Raw genomic sequence first — 13,859 nt, forward strand, 5'->3', positions numbered from 1 at the left:
TGCCGAGTTATCTGTGTTCTGGCCTCTTTGGTTTTCCCACAATTACAGATGCTTCTTGATATTTTAGTCACGCATGTCTACCTGAAATTGTTTATTGTCTACTTTTTCCACAAGCATAAATAATGATCTGTCAGACTTACTTATTGCAATAATGCTTGTACTTGCATGCTGTGTTGAACAAACAAATACCAAAACATGTCTATACATCTGTATAGTACATTTATACTTTTAACAATATCAGATATTTTGTGTTTTTAAATGGTTCATAAATGAAGAATGAAATTATATTTTAATAACCGTGCTTATATTATATCATGGGGGGAAAATCAGTGCTGTGTGGAGAGAATCTAATAGTGTGGGGAATGCATGGATTTCAACCAATCCTATAATAAACAGTTCTGAAAAATCTTAGGCAACTGTGGCCACCCTCAAACTGAAAGATCTCAGAGATGTGTTTATCCTACCTAATAATGTATAATATGTATATTCTAATGTCTTCTCTTACAATATTTTATTTTGAATATAGAGGTTATAAAATAAGCATCGTAGGTCAGTAAACAGCATATTTTTTATGTACTTTAATTCAAACAGATGAACATTAATACAAAGGAAGTTAGGTTATGTAGATTATTTGTTAAAGGATATTTTTTAATGCCATGTAAAATACTTTATGTTATTTTGATCAATGGGGGGTTTTCCTACCTCTCTATTACACCCCACTGAGGTCATATATTCTTCCTCCCTTTAGGGTAGTTGATCAGTTCTACACCATACTTGTCCTTATACTTGAATCACTGATTCAAGTCACTACATCCCATCTTCATATTTCTCTGTTAGAGAAAGCTTCTTTGCATTGGCCTCACTTTTGACTTAAATTCACTTTCTGATGCAGTTTTTGGCTATTAAGCTTCTATTACAGCCTTTGCATAATTGAATAAGATGTTGGAAGAATCACAGACACTCAAAAAAGACTGAATTAATAATAGAAAAATAATTTTGTCAAATTTTAAAATGTATTTTTTCTCCTTAATTATCTTTTAAAAAAAATACAGTTTCTGTTAACTCGAATTAATGTAAGTATATAACTGTATAGTTTATGTAATTTAACAATACAAATAATTTGTACAATCTTTCAATGTTAAGGAAAGGCAATACATTTTTCAGTGTTCTGTGTCAGAATTTTTAAGTCTTTCATATTTATTTCTAATTTTTTATGAGTTTTATATTTATTTAAAAGTCCAAAGAGTATTAGTCTGTAGTTATATTTGAGTATGAGCTGAGAGAAAAATTCTGAACACATGCATATTTAGCATAAAACAGTGCTGTATCAGTTATTTCAGGAATGACAACATTATTTTGGCAGATCAATTCAAATAAAGACTTTAAGAAAATGCAATTTCTTTCATTGCTAAACTTGAAGCTCTTAGTCTAAACAAAGCTAAGATGGCATTTCTAATTTTTCTGAACAGGAGAAAAATTTCAAATTAAGAAATTTGAGTCAACACAATTTTGGTTGAAAATGCAAGAAGTCAACTGAATTGCAAGTAAAAGCAAGCAGTGTATGTGGATTTACATTGTCTTGATTTCAATTCATGTTTACTATGTGGTGTGAGATATTATGCATACCTCATAGTAACTCAGAATTACAATAGTAACTGACAGGTTATAGCTTCCCCTGCCAGGTCACATATATACACGTTTTTCAAATACCTGTATAGAGATCTTTTCCAGAACTTTTTTTAAAAGAAATTTTCGCCATTTTATGTATTGTATATAAGAGTACGTATGTATGAGTAAGTAATAAACAAGTACTTCAGCAGTATATGGTGTTTCTGATATTCAATTCTTGAATAATGTAGAATTTTTATTTTATTTGGAAAGATTTCCTCACACATACACATGAAATCACTGAAATAAAAATATTCTTACAATTTTATCCTTTTTTTAAGTTATGTAAAAGCATCTGGTATACATATAATAAGATCACACTACTGGCTGACATAAGCAACTCAGATATTTCATAGAAAAATAATAATGAACAACATCTCTTCAAATAATTTTTTTTCTAATCTCTAATATGCAACCCACATAGGAAAATGAGGGAGTGTGGAGTTTGGAAGTGGATTTTTCCCTAGTAAAGCCTCCAAATGAGGTCATAGGTGGAAGATAACTTGATACAATCTTGTGTGACTGGGTAGAGGACCCAGTTAAAACATACCAGACTCCTGACCTATGGAAACTGGGAGATAACAAATCTGCATTGTTTTAATTCACTACACTTGAAGAAAATTGTTATGCAGCATAGAAAACTAATCCAGGGAAGAAAACCGTCACTAAAAATAAATTGATTCATATGGATTTCTGATAATAGTTATAGAATCTATTCAACTAACGTTGAAAAATCCAATAACCACAAAGTATGGCCATTTTCTACACATTTTGTGTTCATGAAATTTGATCTGTATCTATATCCCTATCTGTGTCTGTATCTTCATCTGTACTTGTATCTATATCTATATTTATATCCACACAATAGGTAGATTACTTAAGTATTATCATTAAAATATGACACACTATCTTCTGGTTGTAATTATGACCTTATTTATCTCAATGTCTCACAAATGTTTTCAAATAAAATTAAGAAGGATCATGTGGTGATGTTTGATAATACAAAATCTGAAACTTGAAGTACTCAAGAGCTCACGTTTCCTATCATTCAGACTATTGTATTATTCGGTTAATAATAACTGTTAAGGCCACTGGAACATAATGTGAACATCCCTGCCATTTGTAGAACTATACATACTTATCTTCATCCCTGAGTTTCTTGAGATCCCATATACCTTCAAAGACCTGACCACTTCCATATCCCTCAGATGCTAATCCCTTCCCAACTTGGGCAAGCTAGGATCATTGCATCAACTGCCCTTCAAATTTTCCAAACAAAATCTCTGCCATGGTGATCTGCTTCTTTAGGGTAGTTCAAGGACTATTGGTGTGGGGTCTGTGGGATGGTCCACACCCACCAAGACCAAAATACTGTAATGGAATGAAATCTCCCTCCACTTCTCTTGAGGGATCTCAGAACTCAAGAACATTCATATATGGGTGCCCTTCTGTAAGTTAGTAAGTAAAATAATATTTTCATTTTAATGTTATAAATCTGCGACTCAGTTGGATGGGGTTCAGAGTAGGGGTTAAAAGAACAGTCTATGCACAATAGGGTAAATTCAAAATAATTAAAATCCTATATGAGATTTTTAAAATGCCATGAAAGGTTTTGTTTAATCCATTCTAATTTCAGAAATACATGTTGACTGAAAAAAATGAAATGAACAGCATGAAGTATTTCAGTTAACAATACACAATAGTTTTTTCACATTCAGGGAAGACAGATACCCTATACTAGCTTTAGAAAAACCTGAAATCCTAATGCTGCAGTCACCGAACCAATGCATTAAATTATCCTGTGGTAGGCATTATTTAAAAATGGCTCCCATGGTTCCCTCTCTCTGGTATCCACACTTCCCCTTTAGAACCCGTGACTTGCTTCTCACCAGTAGAAATGGCAATAGTGGTGTATGCCACTCCTGTGACTATGTTACATTAAATGGCAAATATGCAGGAATTTTGGAGATGTAATTAATATCTCTAATTGAAGGGAGATAATTCTGGGTGTGCCTGACCTAATCACATGAGCCCTTTAAAAGAGAGCCCATACAACAAAGACTCTTTCTTCTATTGCTGACTTTAACAAGACATGCTGCCAGGAATTCTACAGATATAAGGAAATAAATTCAGCTGACAACTTGAAGGAGTTTGGAAGCAGATCCTTCCCTAGTCAAGTCTCCAGATAAAGAATGCAGCCTGGCCAAAACTTTGATCTCAGCCTTGTGAGAACCTGATTAGAGACTATAATTTAAGCCCTTCTTGGACTTCTACAGAACTTAAAAGATAATAATTTGGTATTGTTTTAAGATGCAAAATATGTGGTAATTTATTATATAGCAATGGAAAATTAACTCAAATAATGCTAGAGTAAGTTAATTATCTGAGTAAAGTATGAAAAAAATGTTTGGAGACTAGTGCTAAAATATATGTTATATATGGTTACAGATGATGTGTTTCAGCTTTTGTGAACCCAACGATTGTACTACTAACATATTGTATTGCTAATATATTAAGGTGGCACAGTAAATATCACCCCTTTTATTTGATTATATTTAGAACTAGTTAAATTTTGGGCAAAAAGTTATCAAACCATTATTAAAATATCAAGTTTATTAAGGATAAAATAACATTGGAGACACCAAAAGCCTCATAAACCTAAAGCCTCATCTACCAAGTAAAAATAAGTAGCAGCAGAAACCAAACTGTTGGATGTATCAAGAAGGTGCATATTTTCTCTCCTTGACCAAAGGTAAGAGAGGAGAGGAGGACTAAAAAGAGGAGTATTTGACCTAGTATTTGGCTTTGCAGAAGTTTCACTGGCGGCATATTTTAGGCCAAAGCCATGCTGCAAAGAAAGATTAACAGTCTTGGGGACTGTCTTTGCTGTTTCTGGCTGGACGGAGCTGCCCTTCCTAAGCAGCCTGGTTCATGGCTGTGCTATTAAAGCAGTCTCCCCTAGGACAGCATACTTAACAATTACTAGGGAAATTATTTTTTCATTTCAAAGTCACAACTGACAAATTCTTCAAAAGCAGCTTCTCAAAAAACATCGATGGAGACCATCCCTCCTTAGTTCAGGATCATAGCTCCTTCCAGTTGATGGGCTTCTTGCCAGACTTCTGCAGCAGCTCATTGGTTTTAGAAAAGTATTTACATCCAAAGAGTCCTCTGGACACTGACAAGGGGATGAGCTGTCAGCAGCACGTGGTGCCGCTTCCTATCAATGGCTCTGCCCTTCTTTCTGAGCATAAGAGCCCCAGAGTAAGAAGACAAGGCCACTCAAATCCTCGTTTAACCAGGACACGGCTGCATTGGTAAACTGCTCCCAACCTTTCCCCTTGTGAGAACCGCCTTGATGAGCCCGATAAGTGAGGACAGCTTTGGGTAGGAGAACATCTTTTTTGGCCCACGCAGGTAAATCTCCATGACCAGGATGAACGAAACCATCTATGTCTACAGACACTCTTTATAAATGTTTTCCCAGCTGGGTGGAGGTGGAACAGGTCTTGGAACACTAAAGCAGAGCCCATGAACTTGATTGGGTCCCTGATAATGATCTTGCTCAAGGATGACAACTTTCACATCTCTTATGTTACACATCTGGGTCCACGTGAAGATTTGGTGTGGAGGTGGATAAATAGTGTAATGGTTTCTTTCTTCTGCAACAAATCCCATTAGCTTTATGATACAAGGTATCCTGAACTCTCCGTTGAGTTGCTTCTTCCAACTCTCACCAAAAATCCACCAGCACATGGCGAGCTGTGAGTCTCAGCAAGGTTGCGCAGCCTTGTTCCTCTGGATCCAGACCAACCGCTGGGGCTCAGCGGCGAGGAGGGCGGTGTGCCCGAGCTCGCCCTGCCCGGTCCGGGCCTTCTTAGTCGGGCTGACGAGCTGCAGCTGCCCTTTCCAGTGCGCCCGCAGCTTCCGGACCAAATCCAAGGGCCGTTTGCATAAAATCCCCATTTGTAGAACTTTCAGCCTACCGGATGGATCCGAGCAAACCTGGGCTATGGGAACCAGAACCCAAGACCAAGTCCCGTCGCAGCGCGGGGGTCTGTCAGAAAACCCCCCAGGGCTCCAGTGAGATTCGCGGGAAGGGGGCGGTGCACCCAGGTTCCCGCACCGCCCTGCGGGAGCAGCCGCTGGGTCTAGATTTTTTTTTTTAATTCTTACGAAACTGAAATATGTATATTTTTGTTTCTCAAATAAAATGGTAGGAGGAGCAGAACATGGGATCTTTGGATTAGAGAGTAATTACACATAATTTAGTCCAAATTCCTCCCATGTCCCATGAATCACCTCTGTAATAGTGATGGAGAACTCATGACCTCAGTAGACTGATCATTCCTTAAATGGAACATGCTATTATAGAGTGCTGCATATTGATTAGGAAGATGTGTCCCTTACAACACTGACAAAACTGTAGTCATCTGTATTTGTTCTTTTGAGTATGAAACAGAAAGAAGAGACAGCTGATTCCAAAGGGTAGAGGATGCCAATCCAACTGAATATGCCTTGTTGTTACGAAGTTTCTGAATCACTGTAATGGCTGAAGTAAAAGAAGAATAATTTGGGATACCTGTTTTCCAGAGGCTTCTTCAATCAGTTCAAGCAAACCCAACAATAATTCCTTTGGATTAAATAACTTTACCAATAAACTAAGCATCAAAAAATAATCTTTACTTTAATCATCTTCCTTATCATTCCACAAAAGGCACCGAAACAAGAGGACCAACAAGATTCCAGCCCCTTGATGAAGACCTGTTTTCATTTTGAATAATTTCTAATAGTTGGTCTGTATATCCTTCGTCTGTACACCTTTGGCCTCCTAACTGAAACAGACCAAAATGTTCTTTAAAATTTTGCTCTTCTACGATTTGATATCTTTTCATTATTGATTGAAGTTCTTCCACAGCCGTTCTTGTTTATTTTTCCTAGTTTTGATGCCATATGGGGTGAAGATTCGTATGCCCCCCACCCTAAGTGTGGTGGGGGCATTTGTCTTTGGGAGCTGCAGTCCCCAAAATAATCAATTCAGTCACCGAAATCTCTAGATAGCACGGAGACAAGACAACTGGCGGCTTTCGAGAGAACACCGCTCCCGTACCTCAGGCCATCATTTCTCGCGACTGGAAGGCCTGGCCCCAGCCCCGCAATAGGGGCATGGGTCCGCGGGGTCCTCACTGCCCAGCAAATAAAACCTCAGAGTGAGCGCGGGAGGCATCCAGGGGAAGTTTATCTCCCCACTCCTGCTCGCCCAGGCATTCAGATCCCACTACTTTCACATGAACTTCTTATAAATTGGCGAAATTCAAGGCCACTTCAACAGGATGGAAAATAAAACCACATAGGCCACTCACGTTTTGCTCCTTGAAAGCCTGGAGGTCACTTAGAAAAAAGGATTTCTGGTTATCTGGCTCTCTATTATGAAAGATTTTTGAGAATCTTTTTCATGTACTTATTAGTTCATTCAATATCTTCTGTTGTGGTATTTCTATTCAATATTTTCCTCATTTATATTGTTTTTTTGTAGAAGTTCTTTATATATTCTAGATACTACTTCTTATTAGATGTATGTGTTGCAATTATTTTCTCTTACACTATGGCAGTTTAAAAAATGTCTTAATAGTGCTTTCAAAGAACAGAAGTTTAATTTTGATGAAGTCCCAATTTATCAATACTTTTCTTTTGTGGTTCATACTTTTACATCATATCTGAGAAATCCTTGCCTACCTCAAGGTGGCCAGAATTTTCTATAATTTTTTTTCTAAAATTTTAATAGTTTCAGCATTTGTACTTATATGGATAATGTATTTCAAGTTAATTTGTGTGCATGGAGTGAAGCAAAGTCTAGGGAGTTTTTTTTTTGTTTTTTTTTTTCCAAATAGATAATCAGTTATCTCAGTGCCATTTGTTGAATAGGCTCTCATTTCCCTATTGAATAATTTTTGCACACTTGTCAAAAATCAATTGCTTATATATGCTGGGATGTATTCCTGGGCTCTTTAATCTGTTCTGTTTATGTATATGTCTATCATTATGAAAAGAACACAAGTGTCTTGATTGCACTTTCTTTATAGTGAGTTTAAAATGAAGTCATGTATGTACTCCAGCTTTGTTGCTCTATTTCAAAATGGTTTGGGCTTTTATAGCTATTTTGTTTTTCCATATATATTTTAGAATAAGTTTATTAATGTCTATTTTTTTTAAAGCCTGCTGAATTTTACTGTGATGTTCTTCAGTTAATATGAATGCTCTATCCATATTCAAGATACACTTACCTCCTCTCCAAAAAATCTTACCTCATTTCAGCATGAATTTGAGGTCCAGAATTTTATCTTATCCAAGAGTGGGTGAGATGCTGTTAGGGGCTGATTCATCTTCCCCACTGAAGACATCTTCAGATCTTAATGTGCATTCCTGTGAGTGTGAGCCCATTTTCAAATATCATTGAATATGTGAAAGTGATTCAGGGCAAGAACTCATTTGTGAATAGGATTTTCAAAGATCCTGTTTAGGTGTGCTCAGACTGAATCAGAATGGGCTTTAGTATCTATGACTTGAGGACTTATAAGAAATGAAATTGGACACAGTCAGTAGAAGCCTAAAGTTAGAGGAAGACAGAGAGGAAAGAGAGATCACCATGGGACAGAGGACTGGCATCGCCAGAATGCTGCAGACTCCAGGGGGAAAGCATGGCCTTGCCGGCATTTTTATATTAGTCTTCTAGCCTTCAAACTGTGAAACAATACATTCTTGTTGCTTAAGACAATCCATCGTGTAGTATTCGTCATAGCATCCCTGGCAAACTAAGACAGGCTCCTTAAAAATGGCTCATATCCAAGTGTAGATGAGGATCCTTAAATATAAGTCTTTGAGTACATTTCCTCCTAAACTGAAACCTATGAACAAAGAGGCCTGTTACCAACACATCCCCACCCACTCACAACCACCCCCCCACCACATACCTATAACAAAATGGTGGAACAGGTGTAGCAAAACCTCTATAAGCACTTTATAGGGGGAAACAGGAGGCACAGAAGACTCACCAATCTGTAGAAATTATGAAATACAGCAGGACCCAGGTCAGCAGTTTCTTGATTAGAGCTCCAAACTTGGGAACAATTCCTCATGGCTCTTTACTCCACCCTCTAGGCTCTTGATTCTATTCTCTATTTCATACTTAATTTTTCATGAATTCCAGCATTTGTTTGGGGCTAAGTAGTAGTCTCAGACCGCCTGCTGCTTGTGGATATTTGGGAGCCCAAAGGCTTTTCAGAAATTTTTTATGCTGTCTTTATCCCTCTTAATCCATGCTGACACTGCCTTTGCCAATATGATTATCTTAAAATCTTTCCGGGTCTCATGTGACTCTTATTGGGATTCGATCAATTGGGTAAAAGTCATACCCACAAATTACTTCCCAATATGCTCTTCTCTAACTTGGGCTTCTACTGAGCCTGCTGAAGACAAGACCTTTAAATATTTTAGAAGACTTTTTGTTTGACTGAATAGTTTTCTGAGGCAATGGCCTAGATCTTTCTGAGATTTTTATGAGTAGATTTTATATACTCACTCTGAGCTTTACCAATAGATTACATTTACCTGGTGAACTTGGATTTTTTTTTAACCTTGATGAAATTTTTAAATTTTGGCATAATTTGTCATCCGTACAGGCTGGAAAACTTCATGGCAGGAAAGCCCAGTGTCCTTTTGTTTAAATAATCCTTCATTTAGCTTATCCCTCTTCTCATATTTTACTATAACAAATAACAAGTGACAAGGAGAAATCAGATGGCATGATGAACACTCTACCTGTAAATTTCTTTTTTTCTTTTTTTAAATTCTATTTTATTGAGATATATTCACATACCATGCAGTCATACAAAGTGTACATTCATTTGTTCACATACCATTAAATAGTTGTGCATTCATCACCAAATTGATTTTTGAACATTTTCATTACCACACACAAAAAAATAATAAGAATAAAAATTAAAGTGAAAAAGAACAATTAAAGTAAAAAACAACACTAGGTGCCTTTAAAAATTTTTTTTTTTCCTTTCCCCATTTTTCTTCTCATCCATCCATACACTGGACAAAGGGGAGTGTGGTCCATATGGTTTTCCCAGTCACATTGTCACCCCTCCTAAGCTATGTTTTTATACAATTGTCTTCAAGATTAAACGGTTCTGAGTTGTAGTTTGATAGGTTCAGGTATTTACTGCTAGCTATTCCAATTCATTAGAACGTAAAAAGGGTTACCTATATTGCGCATAAGTGTGTCCACCAGAGTGACCTCTCGGCTCCTTTTGGAATCTCTCTGCCACTGAAGCTTATTTCATTTCCTTTCACATCCCCCTTTTGGTCAAGAAGATGTTCTCCATCCCATGATGCCAGGTCTAGATTTCTCCCTGGGAGTCATAGTCCACGTTGCCAGGGAGATTCACTCCCCTGGGTGTCAGATCCCATGTAATGGGGAGGGCAGTGATTTCACCTGCCAAGTTGGCTTAGCTAGAGAGAGAGGGCCACATCTGAGCAACAAAGAGGCATTCAGGAGGAAGCTCTCCAATACATACCTTGAAACTCTCCTTCATATACTTTAAACTTCTTCCCATTGCCTGATTCCAAAATCCTCCCCCACAATTTATTTATTTCAGCAGCTCTTCATGTGCAGGTTTCAAAATCTATGTCAGTTATTTATTTCTGAGTAAGAAATTATCTCAAAATGTAGCAGGTTAATACAATAAGGATTTATTATTTCCCACACTTTTTCATGAGTCAGAAATCTATCAGTAGCTCTTCTGGGTGGCTTCTGCTCAGAGTCTCCTATGAGGTTGCACTTAATATGTTAACAAGCTATAGTTATCTGGAAGCTCAGCTGTGGCTAAAATAACTGGTTCCAAGTTGGCTCATGTGTATGAGTAAAGGCAGGAATTTTTAGATCCTCATCACATTGGCATCTCTAAAGGATATCTTGAGTATCTTCATGCCATTTTGCTGGTTTTACCAATTGAAAGTGTTCCAGAAGACAGTAAGGTAGAAGTCACAATTTCTTTAAGACCTAACCTTGGGAGTTACATGCCATAATTTTCACAAAACCAGATGGGTTACACAGGTCCTTGCTATTCAGTGTGAGAGGGGAACACACCAGTGGGTGATTACAAGGATCATTGAGGGCCATTTTTGATACTGACTTCCATATATTTCTATGTTATTTTTTGTTAAATGGCCAAAAATAGACTCTTCATGTATTTGTCCAGTTTTAGAGTTGTTTTTGATGTGAGGGAAAATGCATAGGAGTTCCTTTTTCAAGAGTGGAAGTGGATCTGTGGTACCACTCACTGATATAAAAAACACTGGGGGCAGAGCAGTTTCGGGAAAGGGGAAATTTTGGACTCATATTTTGAAATATCCAACAGTCCTCCAAGTGAGCATCTTTTTAATATATTTAAATATTCAAGTCTGTAGTTCATATTAGCGTTTTGAACTAAATATACAGATAAGCCATCAGCATGTAAATGGTTTTTAAAGACATGGAGATAAATTAAATTACCTGGGGCAATGATGTTTGAAGACTGAGTCTTGCAGCATTGCAAAAAGTAGAAGTTATGAGAGAAGAAAGATACTGAGAAGTAGCAACCGGTTAGGCAGGAAGAAAAACCTTCATGTGCAGTCCATAGAAATGTAAAGAAAGTATTTTAGAAGGAAGAAATATCAACTTGTCAAAGGCTAACAAGTAAGGTAAGGACTGAGATTTTATTATTGGATTTGAGAAGAAGACGAAAATAATATTTTAATCCCAAACCCAGTATTTGAAACACAAAACACACACACACAGAGAGAGAGAGAGAGAGAGAGAGAGAGAGAGGGAGAGAATACTCAGTGAATGATTCAAATTTGCTGTTTAGTTGCATAATTTAATAGGTTACTTTCTTTACCCTTCTTTAAAATTTCTCTTTAAGGAATTGCACATCTCACCACAGTCCTCTAAACAACTTTTCATTCCAAGTGCTAACTTTGGGAGTCCATCTGCTGTTGCAGCTTTATGGTAATAAAGTAAAACTGGCAGAAGAACTAACAACCAGAGAGACATATCCTGTATAATGTGCTTTACTTCTAGTTTGGCAAAAATAGAACCTAAACTTTGGCAGGAAATGAAAGGAATTTTGCATTTCCATTAGCATGAGTGCCTCTTACCCCAAAATATAAAGTGGAACACTCTCAGGTGTGTGTTGGAGATCAAATAATTTCCAACACAGCTAGTATTTTTTAATGTTTTGGTTCAAAATAAGGGAAGACTGAGTCTGAGGTTATTAAATGTCTAAAGTCATCAACATTAAAATTTGGTGACATACCCATATATGAAAGCCAAACACATAGATGACTACCAAAATAATTTTAAAAGTGTTTAAGTTCATAAAATATGGTTTGGGGGAAGAATATGAAGGAGCATTTAAAAAGAAATTTTTTTTCATACATACATCAAGGTATATGTTGTCCCAAGTGATTTTTCCAAAAAACTATAAAATAATTCTAAGTGAAATTAAGAATAATTTTAGGAATTCAGGTCCAAATTGACATCTAACCAGAAGTTTCTGATATACTCTTCCAAATTTTTACTAAAAATATTTATAAAGCAAAAGGGAAAAGAATATAAACTCACAACCATACCTAATACCAAAACTTACAGAGAATGTAGCATCAAAATGTAGTAGGAATCCCTACAAAGTAATAAAAATGGAGCCAGACATAAAAAATCAGCCTAAACCATGACACATCATCATTTCTTGGTTTCTCCTCATGAAACAAGAAAACATCTGGAAAAAACTGTACCTCTTCCATTGCTTTTCTGATGATTCAAACAATCAGGGCCTAGATCAATTAGAAAATTCAATACCTATCTGCCTTTTATATATTCCCTTATCAAGAGTTGGTATCAAAATTTCTGAGATTAAAACTTCAAAATATATTTGCCTATTATTCACCTTGAAGGTTCTGATTTAGTTTATCTGGAGTTGGCTTATGCATGTAATTTAAAGGGGGAATTAAAAAAACACTAATTTCCAGTGAAATTCTTCTATCTTTATTTAAAACCTCTGTTATATGCATTTAAAATGTTAATCTGAGAGGTAGTCATAATGATGGCCCGTGCCACTTTATTGCGGCATTCAGACAGAGAAAACATCCTTCAAAGAAGTAGTATTGTAACATAGTATATATTTGGAGTCCAGAGCCCTGTTATATTTCTTGATATACATTTATTCGTTGCCAAGTGCTTACCACTTAGCTGACTGTCCAAAATAAATGCTGATTTTAATTGGATTAAATTCAGGGCATATCACATTCATAACCAATTTCACACTATAACATCTGTTATTTTTCTTTGCCTCACCTGTTTTACCATTGAGTCTTAGTAGGACATCACAAAAATTAATTCAAATCTTTCTGCCCATTCTTATAGAAAAATACACCATTATTGGACAAGAACCTAAGACATTTTCTGGTTCAGATAACTAAAGATTTCTGATTATTATTTTTTATTTCAGGGAAAGATGAATGTATGACATAGTAAAAACAAGACAAGATTTAAAGTTAGAAGAACTGGTATCAAATCTGAATTTGTCTCTTAGTCACTAGAACTTCATCACACTTTTTTTCATCTCAAAATGTTACAATGCTGGCCTCATGATCTGAAGTGAGATCATTTAGGACAATATTTGTGCATATGTGCTGTAATTTAAACTTCTGAGGTGTTTTGATTGACTGCACAATGCTCTTTTATTTGTTGAAAATAACTTTGGTTTTACTATGATGCATATATTTCAATTCTTCATATCCTTGATGTTAGTCTCTGATAACATTGCATATTATGACTTATTGCTTTACAGCTCTTAACTGTTACCTGCTCTGTGTGCATTTCATGTAGTATGCTTCCAGAAGATCCAAGTTCTTTTCTTAAGGAAAGTTCTTTTAGCTTTGTTTTTCCAAAAATTCTGAGGGAAAATTGGGGCCAGCTCTGGGTATTATCTATAATATATTTAGGCATTCTCAGGTGATATCTCATAACTTACTTTATCTTTTGTGATTTTTCTTTATAAGAAATGGCTATTTCATTTTGCTCCAAACTTGCAAGCACAATTTTCAATTCTTCTGATTTTTAAAAAATTCCTTGGGCTCATTAGTGA

At 36.2% G+C, this 13,859-nt stretch overlaps 1 pseudogene; it reads right to left on the reverse strand.

The window, feature by feature from the left end:
* Positions 1-4,751: 4,751 nt before the first annotated feature.
* Positions 4,752-7,978, reverse strand: LOC119542886 (annotated as a pseudogene).
* Between the last annotated feature and the right edge of the window lie 5,881 nt (positions 7,979-13,859).

This window comes from Choloepus didactylus, chromosome 8 (genome assembly GCF_015220235.1).
Source record: "Choloepus didactylus isolate mChoDid1 chromosome 8, mChoDid1.pri, whole genome shotgun sequence".
NCBI classification, from domain to species: Eukaryota; Metazoa; Chordata; class Mammalia; order Pilosa; family Megalonychidae; genus Choloepus; species Choloepus didactylus.